At 34.2% G+C, this 15,162-nt stretch overlaps 1 protein-coding gene across 10 annotated transcripts in view; it reads right to left on the reverse strand.

Moving 5' to 3' along the window:
• Window positions 1–15,162, reverse strand: part of LOC105196825 (potassium voltage-gated channel subfamily H member 6) — a 139,050-nt gene that overhangs the window by 22,128 nt on the left and 101,760 nt on the right. The gene's annotated exons all lie outside the window — the stretch shown is intronic.

Raw genomic sequence — 15,162 nt, forward strand, 5'->3', positions numbered from 1 at the left:
AAATACGGAAGGAGAGCGCGGAAGCCTCTGCGAGCGAGACTGTTTGCTGATTTGTTTAGCATAGAGGCGTTTCAAATTACTAGATTATCTGCCATTTAAGACGCGCGCGATTTGGACTCGAAATCTATCAGCGAAGACATAAGTTGATGATAGGAACCACGAGGTCGCCTGGGAAGGGAGGGGAGTGGGGAATAGTTTATGCCAAAACTTCCCGTACATCCATTTCGTCAACCCGATCCGGCTGGTGGATGAAGGTAGATTTTTCGAATCACGTTGCTCCACATCTCCGAGAGCATCGCCTCTAAAGCTGGTGAACTGTCACCCACCGAGTTGTTATCCGCTATTGTCTCTCAGGTTACAGGCACTGGCGTTCAAGGGTATTCGCGCAAGAGATTATCGTCACAAATGCTCGGTGAACGGGTTTAAAACACCTGGCTTCGTACCCGAGTGGGAGCTTAACCACTTAGTACGCCGTCGTAATCCGCGATTCCTTCAAAGCTTCGTGCTCGATTCCCGTCATAATACGAATGATGATTGTCGTCGAAACCTCGATAGCAGGTTGTGAAAGCGGTCGCGTTTCGCGCGTGAAATTCATCAAATACGCGGCTTCAACAGACACCGGAAATGTTAATATCCCTCCGGGAACTATCGATCATCGGGTGGAAATTTCGGGCGCGAAACCTCGCGGAGTGGTACAGATTGGCAACTCAGAAGCGCTTCCGAAACATGGATGATATTTTGAGTTATCGATTCCACGCGGCAATTCGATATCGGGGACGCTTGTTTATGGCGTGCGAGAACGTGGGAAGAACCGGAAGAGTACCGTCCGAGCGCCAGTTTAACACTGATGCAATGCGGCCCGACGAAGGGAGGCGTTCGTTCGATTGGCTCGGGGTTGGTCGGCTAGCGATCCGCTCACGAGAAGCAGTGTTAGGGTAGCACCGCCGTCACACCTTCAGCTAACACATTTTGGTCACTGTCGGAGGTGCAACACCGAGCTGCCGAGAATCTTCGGCCATTTGGTTTAGCAATAATCTAGCCTGAAGTTTGATAACGATAACCCGCACTCGAGAAGCTTGTAATATGAACTGACGATCCCATCTCGGACAAAGTCGTAGTTCGTTCCCTCTATCCTCGCCCCTCTGTCGTCGATTTATTATTATCAACCCCCCGCCGATAAGCGACCGATAAGCGGATAAAAATGGAAAATAGAATATTGCTGATGCGAATGCCGACATCATTATTCATCATCATGTTGCTGGTCATGGTGATTCCGAGTATTTATATTTTATAACATTGTACACTTCCGTATATTTACCAATTAACCATTGAATTGTGTAATTTATTCTACACTAAATTTATTACTTTAATATTTTTATATTTTTAAATATTAATAACCATACTCCAAACTCTGTTAAAAATTTAGTTTATATATTTTTCTGGATTAAGAGATTTTTGATGATTGTTACCCGATACTATCATCAAAATTCAAAACTGCATTGAGAAAAGTTTAACAAGATATATATGAGTAAGTTTTGATAAAACCAAACGGAGTAACTATTTCTGATTATTTTAATAGGAATAGAAAGATTTTATAATCAGGCCGTTTGATAGACCTTATTATAAGTTAATAATTTATACAAGAGTTTTCTGATTCGTCCGTTTTTAAATAGACGTATTGATTGAAGTTATCAGATTTTAAAATAATGTAACACGATTGTGGAACAGCGCGATTGTACTTACGTTCCGATCTTGTCCAATTTATCGATGTCAAATATTCATTAACAAGTAAATCCATCGCGTTACAATGTTTTTAAAAGAAAAAGACTTGGGATAGTTCACTAGTTTCTTCCTTAGCTTCTTTATCGATTTTTTATTATCAGCTTCCATCTGGTGGAAAACGTGTAGTCAGGCGAAGGAGGAGGGCGAAGGGGTGAAGTAGAAACTCGCTGGTTGGCTCGTCAGAGACAGCCGCGAGAATGTAAATTCAGGTAGGTCATGTTTTATTCATGCGCTAGGTGAGAAGGATCGCGAGGGCGACCTCATTTCAATGACCTGAAGTTATTGCAATAGTTTATGTCGTTCTTTATAAACTGCGGGTAATCTCTTTTTGCTTTACAGCTGTTTGCTATAAAGCAAGTTTTGAAGATTCACTCTATCGGGATTAATAAATACATCATAAAAACTGCGTTAAGCGAGAAAGAGAAAGAGAGAGATTTTCTCTTTAAAATTAATATTTTCTTTTTATTTATTTTTATATTTTTTTGCGTTAAATTCTGGTTTAATTATATTTTTTCTAAATACTAGAAATATAAATTCCAAATGCAAAGTTATATAAGTAATTTATAATATTAAATGACGAAAATGAAAAATCAGAAAAGGATTTTCTAGAGTAACAATTGTAGCTCGGTCGCGATGAGTATTAATTTATGCAGTTGGGTAGAGGGCCCAATTGATGACAGTGTGCCAAATACGGAACACACACACACACACACACACACACACACACACACACACACACACACACACACACCAAATCTTAAAATAATTTTTTTAAATATATAAATTATATTACATAATTGTATTTAAATTTACTTGCATTCTTAATGAATCTATTTATTGTTATAACATTTTAAAAATAAAATTTTAATTTTCTAAGTGAAAAGAAGTAGCTTTAAAATCACATTTAGTATTCGGAATACTAAACGTTTACCCTATTACGTTTGCGCGGAATTTCTCTTCGATCTAAAACACTTCAGCTTGATATAACGAAGATGAAGTAATCGAATACATGAAAGAGGATACGGCAAATTAGCTAGTTATTACGCGCCATGACCTGGAATTATCAAATAATTACCGCGTTATATAATTGTAATCTATCAACGTTCAACGAACCAGAAAATGGCATGGAAATAAGTCGAGCGAAAATATTACGTGAGCGTAACGATACAAAGTTTTTTTATATTTTTTCAAACATTCTATCATCCGAACTATTGTGTTTGAGAAGAAATTTGTGAAAGCGTTTAAGGTAAAATCGAAGAGGAGCGTTTAAAATTTTGTGCAAAATTAAAATAATAAAAGAGACAAAAAATAAGAGTGTACAAACTTTGGAAGATTTTTACTGAAAGTCACACAGTAGTCATTTACGATAGGCAATTTGCGACTACGCATTCCTTTACAACGGCCCGACTCACACCCGAACCAGCCGGATTTAATATTTGCAAACTTACAGCGGAGTCATTTCTTGCGTAAATATGTACCCGACGTGTAGAAGTAAAATATGTATCTGCAGTTTCAGAAGCGATAAGAATGCTTTCAAAGCAGCTTCTGAAATTCTCATGCACAAAGCTCGAAAATATTCTTTGAGTCACGAAAATAACGAGATTTCCCGTAAATATAGCCCGTCGTAGTTGTAGAGACTATTAGGAAATTTAGGCGTCGCATTTAAAATTGCCTTTAGCGAGGAGAATACAAGGAATTACTCATCGTGCTAATTTTACACTAAACGTTTTACGAAAGTGGCATTTCATATGTGCCATAAGTCACCTAAAATTAGGTGAGATTTATCTTGAACTAATTTGATCAAGCGCCGAGACAATAACGCCTCCCATATGGACATTCCATTCAGACGCAATTGGGCGTATTTTCGCAACGTGGGCGACGCGTTTCGGAGTTGCTACCTCGAAAATGAGGTCGCGTCGACGACAGCGCAGAATTATAATTCGTTTTAACGGAGGAAGAAAGCTCTTGTCAAAGCTCCTGTTAGCGCTCCTGAGGTATATACGGCTTCTTAATGCATAACGGGTCAGTCTGATGAATGCATCTGTCGGATTAACGCTGTACTACGCAATATTACGATCGATACCACGAGGAATGTACGCGCCATTTCACTGCAAATTGGACGAGCACGTTTGCCGCTTGATAGCCCTGATAAACGCGAATAAACAATGTGACTAGATTAAAATGATATGTGAGAGAGAAAAGAGCACGAATACAGCAAAAGTAAGCTCGATGAAGGACGAATTGCGTAGTTTCAATAATTATCTGATTGTTATATTTTAAATATTATAATAATAGATGAAAGTCGCCAATATTGGCATAGATTTAAAGCGGTATCTTTTTAGTTCTTATTTTGAAAGCTAAACATTCCACTGTATTAATATTGATAAAAACATGGTCTACTGAGATAATTAAAGGAATAAAAAATTATACATATAAATAAAATGCATTTATTCATGACTTTTTTTTATATAAAATCTGCTAAAAATAAACTTTTGAAAAACAAGAGTGAGATTTGTATGATCTTTTGCAAATTGCATAGTATAAACGTTAATAAATATAGTAAGTATATTATTCAGATTATCTGTTTTAAAGTCATTCAGACATTTTTTTAAAGTTTTTATTGAATTAAACAGCGGTTTGTCATTTGTTATTAACTTGAAAAAATTAATAATTCGTCATCTTACTCCCCCTTTTCCCTACTTTTGAATGGTAGTTTGGTATATTTTGGTAAACAAAAATTAAGTGCAAGTTTGAGTTGAAATAAGTTTGTGGTCTTATATAATTGGACAATAAATTTGTATATATAAAGGGTAATTATAGGTATTTTCCTAATTCTATTAAAATAATATTGCAAATAATACAAACATCGATTACCGTCGACAGGGTCGAGCCAAACTTCTGCTTCTTTCCCTTCGTGAAATACGAGCGCATCATGGTTTCTGACACTCTCGCGAAGAATTCCAGTGTCATTCTCAATCGTAGCGGACCTCGTTCGAACGCTACCACTGCTGACGATACCTTGGTGCTTTTAGCATGCGCGCGAAAATGAAAATAAACAATGTCGAAGAAACCACCTGTTCCACTACTGAGATTTTTTTATCTTTTTTGCTAAATGATTTCCAACGTTTCTTCAGGGTGTGTTATGCGAGAAATAAAATTCATATTATGAACAAAACTTCTCGTAGAAATTGAAATTTTTAGAGTTGTAATTGCAAACGGTAGTTGCAAACTGGATCTATTCTCAACGAATTCTTTGCATCTGGCTTATATCTTGAAAACATGTAAGATACACCACAAACTTTCGTCAGTTTCTTTATATAATAGTCATTTTACTAAAAATATCCGTTCACGGTGTCCAAAGAACTCCAAGAGAAAACATAACACTTCCGTTTCAGATTTAGCATGTACAATGGGAAAAGCGTAAAAATCTTCATATGCATTTATATATGTTAAATAGAGTGACGGTCGTATTTTTATGACCAACAACATCGATTCAGTGGAAAGCTTCGTAAGCGTTTCTTCAATGTGCAAGGACAAAGAGGGAGTTTTATAGTGTCTTTATGGAAAGCACAATCGATTCGCTAGAACAAATCCGTGATTCTGTGTTGTATACAAAAGATTTCATCACTGGTTCAAATAATCTTTAAATCGAAATTCTTCAGGCATAGCAGAATTGAAAAAGTATTAAACGTGTACGTTCAAAGAGCCATCTTCTCGATCTGTTGATCTTGAAATATTCCCTTGACTCTGTCACAAACATTCTCGTCGAGATATTTAGTGGAACTATTTATCTTAGTAGGAGATAGCATCCACTTTTTTACATTTAATTTATTTTATTATCTCAGATTTTTGAATATCTAGTCAAGACATTTTACATGGATAATCTCCTAAAAAGAATTCCTTGGATCAATTCGGTGTGTCTCAAAAGTTAAAGTTTAAGTCTTCTTCAACTTCTTGGTTTATTTATGTATCTCAAGCGAAGAAGGCTTCTCCTCAGAGGGTTTCTACGTTATCCTGAGAAATCTCTCGGGATGAACATTTTTCGATATACCTCGAAATTTCAACGGTAATATTTGCGACCGTAGTGTTAAAACGGAATCTTGAATGTTGGCTCATTTCAGTTGGATAGCTTTTGGGGATATCGAGCAAATTCCAGCAAATTTCATGAAGTTTCCTCGAATCGCTATTTCGCGATTTTAGTTCCCACAGAAGGTACGAGTTAAAATTGAAAATGATGACATTCATCAAAATAGAATTAGTAGGGACCTTCCGATTAAAAAACTTTAGTTCGTTAATTTCCAAAGAATTTCACAAAAGAGAGTTTTGTGATTTATATTGAATTTCCTGACGATACAAATTTCGATTAAAATTTTGCCTTGTGAATGCAGTTTGCAATTTTTTAATTTAAAAGAAAGTCTAGCTTTCAGTCAAAGCATTTTTTCATTAAGAATTATTTTTGAGAAATCTCACGGAATCCTCTTAAGAATATTGCTCGATCAAATCGGCTTTCACTTTTCTTAGGAAAATCGAATTACAGTTAGAACGATAATAACAAATTGCTGTTCATCGCGTGTCGCGGAAAATCTACTTATTCCAGTCAATTGCCTTTCGGGGACGCCGAACGAATTCCAGTGGACTTCGCGAAGTGATCTAATTTCGGCCGGACTTTCCGCGTTCTCGCCTCGATTCCGTGGCTGCACGCTCGCGTACACGCGGCAAAACTAAACGCTCGAGACGGAAAGATCTGTTTCGGCCAGCCAGCACAACGGCGCCGAGGAGTGCTTTCAGAAAACATTTGCCTCCGGCCCGCCTGAATTCATCCGCCTGGCTTCACAGTAAATGCGGCGAGCCGAGGTTTGGATATCCAGGGGTAGTAAAAGTGGATCGTAAAAATCCGAAATGAGGTTAAGAGATAGAGAATCGAGATACACAAAAAATGGTTTTATATTAAAACCGATATGTTTAACAATCAATGTCTCATGTATAAGCAAGAAGATAAAATTTTCTTAAAAAAATGTGATAATTTTAAACAGACGTAATTTGCTTACGAAAGTTTGTAGTTTTATCGAGAAAAATACATTTATTTTTATTCAATAATAATTTTTACAAGCTGAAAAAATATTGGGTAGGAAATAGCTTCAAGGAAAAAATTAAATCGAATTTTATAATACTATTAATATCAAAATGATCATACTGTGATCTTTAGATAACTAATACAATTTGTATTGAAATAAAAATAAAGAGAGTCATCAACACTGGATTAACAAATGGAATACCATTTTGTTTTTGAATAATACTTCTATTTTTATAAACGCAAGAATAAAATTATAAAAACGTGAATACACATTAGAAAGTGTCTTTTATTAGATGATATAACCGTTTTTTAAAATAAGTTATTGATAAAGTAAGTAATAATTATGTATTAAGCAACAAACTTTATAAAATTAAAAGACTAGAATTTTGCTATTTATACCTTTTTTTAAACATCTTATTAACATATCTTATAAAGAAAATGTAAAAAAATTTATGAAATATTTGTCAATATTGTAATTGAGAATTTTGTAATTGTCTATTTTAACGGAGAAGTGTGCGCTGTACAGTGATGTTATGTTTTAAACTGCACTATGAGGAAAATATGACAGAAAAATATAAACAGTTTTAGAAAGCTATAATCATTTATTTCTTTAATTATTTAAGCTAATCATGGTTTTATCTGTATTAATATAGTGTTTGCAATGTTTAATTTCCGAGAAATAAGGGAATACTGTTTTAAGAGATCATGGTATTTTTCTTCCCTCTAATATTTTGCTGACGTTTAAGTTGTTTAAGAAAGCTGTTTAAGAAAGATTTTACATTTTTGCTTATATATAAGAAAATTATTATCAATTTGATACTATTTTCTGTGTTGGTATGTTAAACAGCATAATTAAAATTTGTGAAACTTACAATTAATTGGAGGACTATTTTAAAGATTTTTGATTTCTGATATTTATAATATTTGCGCAAAAATTAATTTTTTACTCTATTGTGCAGTGTAATAATTGTACCATATTAACTGCAAATGCAAACGTTCTTTTTCAATAAAGAAATATTAATTAATTCGTTAATGGATTGTATGTTTCCAGATTTACATCAAATACAAATTGGCAACGCTAGTTAAAAGCGCAAAATGTAAAATGGTAATATGGTCATCATTAATATTAGAATAATTTAGAATATTAGCTGCGAAAAGGGTGATCAATCGAGTGATTAATTTGTAAACTCGATAAGTTAATCATTAACTCGTACGTTATTAAATTTTACAGGAGATCCAAATGTTGCACATCAACATAAATTACTTGTGTTTGTCAATTATTTGTTAATATCAATAGTAGATTAGAAAAAAAAATAATTCAACAAATTTTAAAATATTGGTCGCCGAATAAAAAATCCAAAAGAATTTTCTTCACGTTAAGAAGAATATTCCATGAGTTTACGAGTTTCTCAATGCAGTCGTGACGAAGATATAAGATCGCAAACATATCTTTGCCACAGTATCAGGCGCAAGTCGTAATAAAGCGACGTAAAAATCAGAAATAGGATGGGAGAAATAAAAGTGTCAAGGCTCTCATCGTCGATATTCGCCATGGCTGATTCATTCAAACGATATCAAAAATTCTCTTTTTGTGTTCAGCTCGACTCCTGAAGTAATTTTCCTTCATAATTGCTCGCCCTCCCTTGAGCTTTGAGCAGCATTTGCATTTAAATTGGCTCACAATTTTGAAACTTAATTAAAAGCAATAAATACAGTAAACAGAACAAGAAGTGATGCGCGTTTTATGAGATAGACTGACAAGATTAGAGATCAACACAAGGCAATCGCTCAATCCAATTTTAAATGTCAGCAATAATTCTATTACGCATTACAAGTTAATACAGACCGCAGCAAAACTTCCACTTCAATTCGTTTTGTGATTATATGACATTGATTTAATAATGCATCGACCGTGTGCTAAGTGTAGTCGGTAAGGTCGTGTTAAGTGATGGCGACTGACATTTTATGAGCGTGTTCGATGAACCATTTTAACCGCGCATTATAGAAGCACAGTACCTCGTTTTATGGTATTAAAAACAAGCCCTGCTGTAACATGAAAGACAGAATAGTCGCGTACCATCTTTCTAATTAATGTTTGCAGTATCATACTCGAGATCGTCCACATACTGACAACAATTTATTCCTTTTTTCATTATTAATCCAATAATTTACCGGTTATATTTCTCGTTTAATTAGCGTAATTATTATACCAAGCAGAATCTCTTTATTACAATGGTAATACAATAATATCTTTATTATTCAGAATTATAATCACAATTTTATTTTTATTTTTTTAATTAAAAATTTTTATTTTTTTTGTAATAAGCTTGGTTTAAAAGATTAGATTTAAAAAAAGATTTTAATCATTTGTAAAAAATATCTGATTTCACAATCTACAATTTTCAAAAGATGTGCTTCAATGTAAACTTATTGAAACTGTATACAGAAAAATATCAATTTTATTACTAAGAGAGGTGATTATTTAATTTATTTTTTTTTTAAACAATGGTTGTCTTTAATAAAGAATATTTTTTTGATAATAGTTAAGATATATCCATTACAAATTTGAAAAAGAAATCATTTTTATGTATTCTGTTGTTATTTCTTCAAAAGCGGCACGATATTGCGCACATTTATTATAAAACGTAATTATTGAGAGTAACCAAGCAGGCGCCGAGAATGTATTTTCAGGCATCCGGATTATAAATCGAACATATCGTATACCGTTTTACGGGCGGAAGGCACGGGGTTTAACTTATAAACAAGCATAATCCACTCACAATTTGTACGAAGATGACCACCAAGTACTGCCGCCACCTTTCTACTGTTAATTAAAAAAAGTCACTCTATGCACTTTTATAGCTATAACTTTATCCAGTAACGCAATGATTAATGAGGTCTTGTCCCAAGTTGGCTAAACTTCAATTATTAAAACCTCGATTGAAGTGTATTAGAACGAATTTTATAAGTTTTTAACTTACAATGAATAAAATTATAATTTATAGAATTTATAATAGCAATGAATTGGGACTTGTATTGAATTTATAGAATTATAGATTTATAAAATTAAAATTTGTAATTTATAGAATTTATAAATATAATGAATTAGGGATAATCTCTTTACATATTATATATTTTATATTTCTAAATATCTTAAATATCTCTGAAATATCTCTGAAATATCGCTCATTCTTTTTCTTTTCACTTCGCTACACGTTTCATTTTTCTTTGTTCACGAAGAGACAGTTACGTATCGATCTGATAACGGCCATACTGTTGCGAACGAAACATTATCAGATGCTTTTATCACAGTCGTGTTCGTGTCCTGAGGGAAAGAAAATTTAATTTATCTTTAATTTATTATCATGCAGGTCTTATGTCTGTGCAATAGTCATAGTAATTAATTTACACGCTGCTCTCGCGAGAATTCTCACGCGTTAAAAAACTCATCTAATCAATTAATTTTATGTTTTATTAGAAGATAGGGATGTACTGATACTTTGGTTATCAAGCCTTGCAAGAATTGTTGGCTTTCCAGATCAACGGCATATAATGAGTCACATAAAAGCGCATTCAATAGCATCCCGAGGGACTCTTTCAGCAAATTACAACCCGTAATTTCCACTTTTATTTGAAAAACCTTGATGGGGCTACAAAGCACGAAGCTATAATTTAGTGTAACGCAATTGTTGAAGGCAAGGCTATTTGCAATGGAAACGAGTTGAAGTCATGCAAAATTATAATGCGTGTGCAGTATATCACTGAAGAAATGAAATTTTATACTGCATGCATGTACAAGTATTCCTCTACTTATGATGTTGTTACGTTCCAGGATTCAGTCGTAAATCCAATTGAATGTAAGCCGAATAGTATTTGTTTTGTATAAATAAAACTTTATTTATGAAAAATTATTGTATTATTAAAAACGACTATGGACCTTTTTAAAATATAAAATAAAGTTTTTTTAAAGTTTTTTCATAATTCTTAACATATTTGTTATAGAATTAATATTTAGTATAAACAGAGATTAATTTCAACAAGTGATTAAAAACAATATTGTCAATGAGTTTATAAGCATTAATATGTATTAAGACACGTACGCAATCCGCAAATCCCTTATCATTGAAGAAAATACCTGTAACAGCTTTAAAATAAAAAAATAATACTATTTTTTCTTAAAAATATAATTCTTAATAATGTTGAGTATTACAAAATTATTATTTAATTTGGATCATTGAATTAATAATGTTTAATCACATTTGTTACATAGAAAAAAATTACTATCAAATCAATAATCATATTCTCATGATTGTTGATTTGATACTAATTATTTTATTGTGTATAAATACTAGTTTATTTTCAATTAATAGCACGTAGATCGTAAATCTAAAAATCTGTAAATCGAGTTTGTTGTAAGGAGAGAAATACTAGTAATAATGACAAGAAAGAAATATAATAATTAAAGTGTGAAATTCCAGCTAATTCGCCATTGCATTGCGCATTTTTATACCGATAACAATCCTCGTTATTAGTATAAACTATTAATAAACTTTTACTTGGGATATTTAATTTTGAGTTTAAAGGGGGGGGAGAGGGGGAAACGATCAATGTTTTTCAATGAGACAGTAGCCCACCAGAATGCACTATGTGTACATATGTGTAGTCTGAAAATAGCAATAACGCGTCTACCACTGAGGGATAGGCATGGTAATGCGATGTTTATCCTCTCCGCCATAACTAGCCCGTAGTATGAAGTCGTCAACGGTGTTTTCATTGAAAACAATGCGTCTTCCCTGATGAAAATGGTATTGGTCGAGTTAATCGAAGAAACTCAACGGGGAAACATTCAGACTTTGCCAAACGACCGATTCAAGAGAACTGGTTACAAATATACAGCTTCAATTTCCTGTTCGATATTTTGCTTTCTCGTTTTCGGCACATTGTATATTCACAACCTGCGAACCTTCTTTAAAATTAAACTACCATTCTTCTGTTACAAAGATAATAAATTTGCCGGGGCGATTACGATAATTTTGGCCTCTTAAAATGGAAATGATTTTCGGAAGCATTTGTAAAGAGAAATATGGGAACAATAGTAAAAAAAATTTTCCAATTAACAGATACAAAAATAAATATTAAGTTTATTTTTAAAAATAAATATTACATAAAATATTTTTTGTGTTTATAAAACAGAGAATTTGTGTTTTTTTAAAGCAGACAATTTGTTTCCAAAACAATTTTTGATATCTATTATTTTTAGTATATTATAGATTCAATGTAGTAAGGTAAAACTTTTTAATATTTCCGTTGTAACTTTCAATACGTACTACCTTGCGAAAGATATAATCTAACCCAATTTAAATTTTTATTGCTATTGATCACATTGGTATTGACCATATTCTTAGTCCCAAATGGCAATCTAGTCAATCGTAACAAAAATTTGGATTGGGTTAAGTTTTACCTCCTAGTTTTTGCCCTCTCGTAGGAAGGGCAAAAACCCTTTTTGTCCACAGTATTTTGCAATGCAAAACAGGTCCATCCCACACCCTTTCTGCTTACGTTACAAAACAAGGTCTACAGTTGTACTGCTCCACATGAGTTTACAATTTTCTATGCACAACCTGATCAATTGAAACATGGCCAATAGCGACAAAAATTTAAATTGAGTTAAATTATACCTTCCGAGTTTTGTTCTTTCACAGAAAGAATCCTCTATGTTTGTAGTACTTGTAATTATTAATTATTTTGATATCTGTTGCAGAATTTTTTTACTTCAATATTTTTCTTGTGTTTCTTATTAAATATGCTTCTGAAAATCACTTTTATTTTGAGGGACTAAAGTTATCACAATCGTGCCAATTTGTCATTCTATTTTGACAAAATATATTAAAATATAAAATATTTTCTTAGTAGTAAAATAGCAGTATTTTTTCTTTTTAAAAATATATAAAAGAGAAAATATTAATTGAGCGATACGATGTACGAAAGTGATATCTGTTGCAGAATTTTTTTACTTCAATATTTTTCTTGTGTTTCTTATTAAATATGCTTCTGAAAATCACTTTTATTTTGAGGGACTAAAGTTATCACAATCGTGCCAATTTGTCATTCTATTTTGACAAAATATATTAAAATATAAAATTTTTTCTTAGTAGTAAAATAGCAGTATTTTTTCTTTTTAAAAATATATAAAAGAGAAAATATTAATTGAGCGATACGATGTACGAAAGTGAATATAACTCTGTTACCAATTTATAAAATAATATATTAAAAGATAGTGATTAACTATGTAGAACAACTCTGTCCATCTAAGGATCGATTTGCATTCAATGATTAATGAATCAATCAGTTTGTCAGTGGTTTTCTGAGACTTTCTTGAACCATTACATTCGCCGCGATACTAAAATTCGCACGATAACTTTTTCGATCAGATTAAAAGCAATTATGTAATTAGTCGCCTGGAATAAAGTCTGCATGTGCGAACAGATGTACGATAGTAGAACAAAGTATGTATTATTCTTATCTATTACGTCAATAAGATGCACGATACGAACTGAAATCACGGTTGAAATTTTCTCATTACGTTAGAGCCGCATAATGTAGGCGTGTATCGCAATCAATGCGTTACTGAAAATAACTCATGTCCATCTTAAGGTATTAATATAATAAGGATCGTACAAAAATATCAGACAATGCTTATTATATGTTTTCTGAATCTTTAATCATTTTATTCGATAGTTTCGAGTCTAAGAAATTGCTTATTTGTGAATTGTAATAATAATAATAATAGTAATTTAATAGTGCAAATAATAAAAGAAATATGAATTAATGTACCAAACATGTTATAAATTTGAAACTAATCATAATAAAATTGCCAGCTAAGAACATAGAAAGTAGAAAAAAAGTATATAGTATTTCAATAATTTGTCATAATACATTGATTAATCTGGGTATTGATTGATCCGGGTATCAGTTTTTCTAAATAAAATAAAATACATAGAACAACTTGTAAATTATCGTCGCGTATGCACTCATACGTAAAGAGCAATTCAATACGGTTACGATTAATTTATTGTGCAGCTTTAATTATAGCTAGCGTTGACTCGGATGTTATGGAATACCTCTTTTCTAATGGCACCCTTTAACGGCTGCTGTTGCGGACCCCCGTTTTCCAGCAATAGGCTCTTGGTACTGCCACCTTTGACCCTGACGCTGCTCCATCTTTGTCGCGGAACGTCTGTCACTTTCTCGCTACGGTCGCCATCCCGCAACGAGCCACCCTTAACTCGGAGAGCAGTGAGAACCGCGGTTGCAGGAGGGACGGGGACATCAAGTTGTCCCAAAAGATGTTCCGACATTGTTCCTGGGGATTTTATGCAGGTCATCGTCGTTGGAGTGAGCGTGTTTGCTGAAGAGACCGACTTCACCAGTAGATCTTTGCCTTCCTTCTTCCACGACGAAAGCTTCCCGCTAAGAGACAGGGTGTTTGGTGCTGAAGTCGATTTCTGAGATGAGCAAGAAAGATCGTCGAGGAAGATGTCTGTCTCGTTGATCACGTGGACGTTTTCATTGATCACGTGGACGTTATGTGGTCTCGTTAGGGTTACTGCCGTCGTTGCAGTGCAACGGGAATCCTCGTTCAAACCTAGAAGCCGATCTTTCGCCGCCCTAGGATAATAATCTTTGACTATGGAGGATCCAGAAGTAGTTACGACCCTCCGTCTGGCGCCTAACTTAGATATCTTACTTCGGCAGACACTAGACGTCGTTCTAATGTCCTCAATCAGGGCGTCTCTCTCCTCGGACGACAACTCGCTTTCCTCTTGAAGATCCGAGGAGGTACTACCACTGATCTTGATGGCAAAAGAACGTCGGCTGGTGCCAGCTGAAGTTCCAGCCCCCCTGCGACACTTGGAACCAGCGATATTTTCACCGTGCAGCAGGTCGCGTTCGTACGATGATGAACTAGTCGTTGACGTGGTGCCGCCACCACCGAATTCTCCAGATAATGGCCTTCTCGCCGTGCCGTTCGTCGACGTGGACCTCGGTAGGAGGTCCCTCTTTTTGCGTGAATGATCCCCGACCTCCCACTGGGCACAAGCCTCGTTCTCCAGCGAGAACACAAATCCACCACGAGCGTTTTTCTTTTCGAGCTCCGATTCTTCGCGATAAGAGAGCCCTCGATCCCTTCTCTTGCTTCCTGTAATGTCGTTGATCTCTTCGCGGCTGGATCGAGGACCCTCTTCGGAGACGCTGGAATCCGCGACACTCGAGGTATCTTGCCTATTTGCCGATTTTTCGATCGG

Source organism: Solenopsis invicta, chromosome 2 (genome assembly GCF_016802725.1).
Source record: "Solenopsis invicta isolate M01_SB chromosome 2, UNIL_Sinv_3.0, whole genome shotgun sequence".
Classification (NCBI taxonomy): Eukaryota; Metazoa; Arthropoda; class Insecta; order Hymenoptera; family Formicidae; genus Solenopsis; species Solenopsis invicta.